The sequence below is a fragment of the Mesoplodon bidens genome, assembly GCF_964165515.1.
Source record: "Mesoplodon bidens genome assembly, contig: HAP1_SCAFFOLD_408, whole genome shotgun sequence".
In the NCBI taxonomy this organism is placed as follows: Eukaryota; Metazoa; Chordata; class Mammalia; order Artiodactyla; family Ziphiidae; genus Mesoplodon; species Mesoplodon bidens.
Window position 1 is genome coordinate 18,007 of NW_027672347.1, and position 6,002 is coordinate 24,008.

The following is a 6,002-nucleotide window of genomic DNA, read 5'->3' on the forward strand; positions in this document are numbered from 1 at the left end:
TCATTTCTAATTCTATTGATTTGAGTCTTCTCCCTTCTTTTCTTGAAGAGTCTGGCTAATGGTTTGTCAATTTTGTTTATCTTCTCAAAGAACCAGCTTTTAGTTTTATTGATCTTTGCTATCGTTTCCTTCATTTCTTTTTCATTTATTTCTGATCTGATCTTTATGATTTCTTTCCTTCTGCTAACTTTGGGGGTCTTTTGTTCTTCTTTCTCTAATTGCTTTAGGTGCAGGGTCAGGTTGTTTACTCGAAATGTTTCCTGTTTCTTAAGGTGGGATTGTATTGCTATAAACTTCCCCCTTAGAACTGTTTTTGCTTCATCCCATAGGTTTTGGGTCGTCGTGTCTCCATTGTCATTTGTTTCTAGGTAGTTTTTTATTTCCTCTTTGATTTCTTCAGTGATCACTTCGTTATTGAGTAGTGTATTGTTTAGCCTCCATGTGTTTGTATTTTTTACACATCTTTTCCTGTAATTGATGTCTAGTCTCATAGCATTGTGGTCGGAAAAGATACTTGATACAATTTCAATTTTCTTAAATTTACCAAGGCTTGATTTGTGACCCAAGATATGATCTATCCTGGAGAATGTTCCATGAGCACTTGAGAAAAATGTGTATTCTGTTGTTTTTGGATGGAATGTCCTATAAATATCAACTAAGTCCATCTTGTTTAATGTATCATTTCAAGCTTGTGTTTCCTTATTTATTTTCATTTTGGATGATCTGTCCATTGGTGAAAGTGGGCTGTTAAAGTCCCCTACTATGAGTGTGTTACTGTCGATTTCCCCTTTTATGGCTGTTAGTATTTGCCTTATATATTCAGGTGCTCCTATGTTGGGTGCATAAATATTTACAATTCTTATATCTTCTTCTTGGATCGATCCCTTTATCGTTATGTAGTGTCCTTCTTTGTCTCTTCTAATAGTCTTTATTTTACAGTCTATTTTGTCTGATATAAGAATTGCTACTCCAGTTTTCTTTTGATTTCCATTTGCATGGAATATCTTTTTCCATCCCCTCACTTTCAGTCTGTATGTGTCTCTAGGTCTGAAGTGGGTCTCTTGTAGACAGCATATATATGGGTCTTGTTTTTGTATCCATTCAGCCAATCTGTGTCTTTTGGTGGGAGCATTTAGTCCATTTACATTTAAGGTAATTGTTGATATGTATGTTCCTATTCCCATTTCCTTAATTGCTTTGGCTTCGTTATTGTAGGTATATTCCTTCTGTTGTGTTTCTTGCCTAGAGAAGTTCCTTTAGCATTTGTTGTAAAGCTGGTTTGGTGGTGCTGAACTCTCTCAGCTTTTGCTTGTTTGTAAAGGTTTTAATTTCTCCATCAAATCTGAATGAGATCCTTGCTGGGTAGAGTAATCTTGGTTGCAGGTTTCTCTCCTTCATCACTTTAATTATGTCCTGCCACTCCCTTCTGGCTTGTAGAGTTTCTGCTGAGAGATCAGCTGTTATCCTGATGGGGATTCCCTTGTGTGTTATTTGTTGCTTTTCCCTTGCTGCTTTTAATATGATTTCTTTGTGTTTAATTTTTGACAGTTTGATTAATATGTGTCTTGGTGTATTTCTCCTTGGATTTATTCTGTATGGGACTCTCTGTGCCTCCTGGACTTGATTAACTATTTCCTTTCCCATATTAGGGAAGTTTTCAACTATAATCTCTTCAAATCTTTTCTCAGTCCCTTTCTTTTTCTCTTCTTCTTCTGGAACCCCTATAATTCGAATGTTGGTGCGTTTAATGTTGTCCCAGAGGTCTCTGAGACTGTCCTCTGTTCTTTTCATTCTTTTTTCTTTATTTTGCTCTGCATCAGTTATTTCCACTATTTTATCTTCCACCTCACTTATCCGTTCTTCTGCCTCAGTTATTCTGCTATTGATCCCATCTAGAGTATTTTTCATTTCATTTATTGTGTTTTTAATCGATGCTTGATTCATCTTTAGTTCTTCTAGGTCCTTGTTAACTGTTTCCTGCATTTTGTCTATTCTAGTTCCAAGATTTTGGATCTTGGAAATAGAATCTTGGATCATCTTTACTATCATTATTCTGAATTCTTTTTCAGGTAGGCTGCCTATTACCTCTTCATTTGTTAGGTCTGGTAGGTTTTTATCTTGCTCCTTCACCTGCTGTGTGTTTTTCTGCCTTCTCATTTTGCTTATCTTACTGTGTTTGGGGTCTCCTTTTTGCAGGCTGCAGATTCGTAGTTCCCGTTGTTTTTGGTGTCTGTCCCCAGTGGCTAAGGTTGTTTCAGTAGGTTGTGTAGGCTTCCTGGTGGGGGGGACTAATGCCTGTGTTCTGGTGGTTAAGGCTCGATCTTGTCTTTCTGGTGGACAGGTCCACGTCTGGTGGTGTGTTTTGGGGTGCCTGCGGCCTTATTATGTTTTTAGGTAGCTTCTCTGCTAGTGGGTGGTGTTGTGTTCCTGCCTTGATAGTTGCTTGGCATAGGGTGACCAGCACTGTAGCTTGCTGGTCGTTGACTGAAGCTGGGTGCTGGTGTTGAGATGGAGATCTCTGGGAGATTTTTGCTGCTTGATATTATGTGGAGCTGGGAGGTCTCTTGTGGCCCCGTGTCCTGAAGTTGGCTCTCCCACTTCAGAGGCACAGCACTGACTCCTGGCTGCAGCACCAAGAGCCTTTCATCCACCCGGCTCAGAATAACAGGGAGAAAAAGTAGAAAGAAAGAATTAGTAGAAGAAAGAAAGAGAGAGGGAAAGAAAGGAAGAAGGGAAGAAAGGAAGGAAGGAAGGAAGAAAGAGAGAAAGGAGGGAGGGAGGAAGGATGGAAAGAAAGGAGGGAGGGAGGGAGGGAGGAATGAAAGCAAAAGGAAGAGTGAATGGAAGAAGGGAGGGAGGGAGGAAGGAAGGAACGAAAGAAAGAAAGACAGGAGGGAGGGAGGGAGGAAGGAAAGAAAAAGAAAGTGGGAAGAAGAATGGTGGGAGGGCGGGAGGGAGGAAAGAAAAAGAAAGAAGGAAAGGAGGAGCGGAGGGTGCGAGGGAGGAAGGAAAGAAAAAGAAAGTGGGAAGAAGAACGGTGGGAGGGCGGGAGGGAGGAAAGAAAAAGAAAGAAGGAAAGGAGGAGCGGAGGGTGGGAGGGAGGAAGGGAAGGTAGGAAAAAAAGAAAGAGCAAGTAAAGTAAAATAGAATAAAGTATGAAATATAGTAGCGTTATTAAAATTAAAAAGTTATTATTGAAAAAAAAACGGACAGATAGAACCCTGGGACATATGGTGGAAGCAAAGCTATACAGAGAGAATCTTACACAGAAGATTACACATACACATTCACTAAAAGAGAGCAGGGGGGAAAATCAAAACTCTTGCTCTCCAAGTCCACCTCCTCAATTTGGGATAATTCGTTGTAAAAAAAGGAAAAGGGCGAGAAGTCTGAAATCTTGCTCTCTAAGTCCACCTCCTTAATTTGGGATAATTCGTTGTAAAAAGAGGAAAAGGGGGGAAAGTCTTAAATGTTGTCCTCAAATTCCACTTCCTAAATTTGGGATGATTTGCTGTCCATTTATGCACTCCACAGACGCAGGGCACATCAAATGGACCGTGCAGCTTTAATCCACTGCCTCCGAGGTTGCACAGAGAGATTTCCCTGTCTCTGCTCTCACAGCTCCCGGGTCTCAGCCTTGGACCTGGCCCCGCCTCTGCGCGTAGGTCGCCGGAGGGCGTCCGTTCTTCGCTCAGACAGGACGAGTTTAAAGGAGCCGCTGATTCGGGGGCTCTGGCTCACTCAGGCAGAGGGGAGGGAGGGGCGCGCAGTGTGGGGTGGGGCTGTGGCGGCAGAGGCCGGCGTGACGTTGCAGCAGCCCGAGGCGCTCCGTGCGCTTTCCCGGGAAAACCGTCCCCGGGTCCCGGGACCCCGGCAGTGGCGGGGTGCACAGGCCCCCCGGAAGGCGGGGCGGACAGTGACCCGCGCTCGCACACAGGCCCAGCGGCGGCGGTGGCAGCAGCAGCCTCAGCGTCCCACGCCCGTCTCCGAGGTCCTCGCCTTTAGCCGCGGCTCGCGCCCGTCTCCGGTGCTACCCCAAGCAGCCCTCTTAATGCCCTCTCCTCGCACACCAGGAAACAAAAGGGAAAAAAGTCTCTTGCCTCTTCGGCAGCTCCAGACCCTTTCCCCGGACTCCCTCTGGGCTTGCCGTGGTGCACTAACCCCTTCAGGCTCTCGTCCTTTCGCCAGCCCCAGTCCTCTCCCTGCGCTCCGACTGAAAGCCGATACCCGAGCCTCAGCTCCCAGCCCCGCCCGCCCCGGCGGCCAAGCAGACAAGCCTCTCGGGCTGGTGTGTGCCTGAGGGCACCGATCCTCTGTGCCGGAATCTCTCCGCTTTGCCCTCCACAACCCTGTTGCTGTGCTCTCCTCCGCTACTCCTAAGCTTTCCCCCTCCGCCACCTGCAGTCTCCGCCCGCGAAGGGGCTTGTAGTGTGTGGAAACCTTTCCTCCTTCACGGCTCCCTCCCACTGGTGCAGGTCCCGTCCCTATCCTATTGTCTCTGTTTATTCTTTTTTTCTTTTGCCCTACCCAGGTATGTGGGGAGTTTCTTGCCTTTTGGGGGGGTCTGAGGTCTTTTGTCAGCGTTCAGTAGGTGTTCTGTAGGAGTTGTTCCACGTGTAGTTGAATTTCTGATGTATCTGTGGGGAGGAAGGTGATCTCCGCGTCTTACTCTTCCGCCATCTTCCCAAGCTCTATCTTGATTACTTCAAATTTTTGGCAATTATGAATAAAGCTGCTCTAAAAATCTGTGTATAGGCTTTCATGTTTTGCATTTGGATAATTAACTAGGAGTGTGACTGCTGGATTGTATGATAGGTAAGCCTATATTTAGCTTCATAAGAAATTTACAAAGTGCTTGTACCATTTTGCATTCCAACAGCAATTAACGAGCTTTCCTGTTGCTCTATATCTTCACCAATATTTGGTGTTTTCCATGTTTTGGAGTTTAGCCATTCTGATAAGTGCTTAGTGGTTTCTCGTGAAATGAAGTTTTCTTTTTTTTAATAAATTTATTTTATTTTTGGCTGTGATGGGTCTTTGTTGCTGCGCGCGGGCTTTAGTTGCGGTGAGCTCGGGCTACTCTTCATTGTGGTGCACGGGCTTCTCATTGCGGTGGCTTCTCTTATTGCGGAGCTCGGGCTCTAGGCGCGCGGGCTTCAGTAGCTGTGGCACGTGGGCTCAGTAGGTGAGGCTCACAGGCCCTAGAGCGCAGGCTCAGTAGTTTTGGCGCACGAGCTTAGTTGCTCTGTGGCATGTGAGATCTTCCCAGACCAGGGCTCGAACCCATGTCCCCTGCATTGGCAGGTGGATTCTTAACCACTGCGCCACCAGGGAAGCCCAGAAATGGAATTGTATTAATTCTTTTTTACTTTAATTTGGATGCAGACCCTATTTATTTATTTATTTATTTAGTAATGTAGCTATAGTCTAGTACCTGAAAACGTTTATCCTAGAACCAGATTGTCTAGGTTCAAATTCTAACCCTACATTTTGCTCCTTGTGAGACATAGGCTAACTACTTAGCATGTGCTTCAGTAGCCTTATAGATAAGATGGAGATAATAATACCATCTACCTCACAGAATTGTTAAAATTCAGTTAGATTATCATGGAACATATAAATAACAATAAGAGTATCTGGCCTATAGTAAACTCTTTTACCTTTAATTGTATATAATAATTTCATTCTTTTATTTTATCAAGGGGAAGGAATTTAGAATGTAATTCCAAATATTGATAGAACTAGGGTAATTATTTTAATTTTAAATTAATTTAAAAAACTCAGTTACATAAAGATAGAATTCCTCTATTTCTGCATCATTACCATATTTAGCTTTCAGCACAGTATTTAAATTTCAATTCAGTAACTTCACAGTTGTACGTCTTTTTACAAACTTTCAATATTGAGAACAGTGGCCTGAAGAATTTTTAAGCTGTTTTTTTTTTTTTTTTTTTGGTGGGAGGGAGAAGAAGGATAAGTTTTAACCCCACTATTTTGTAATT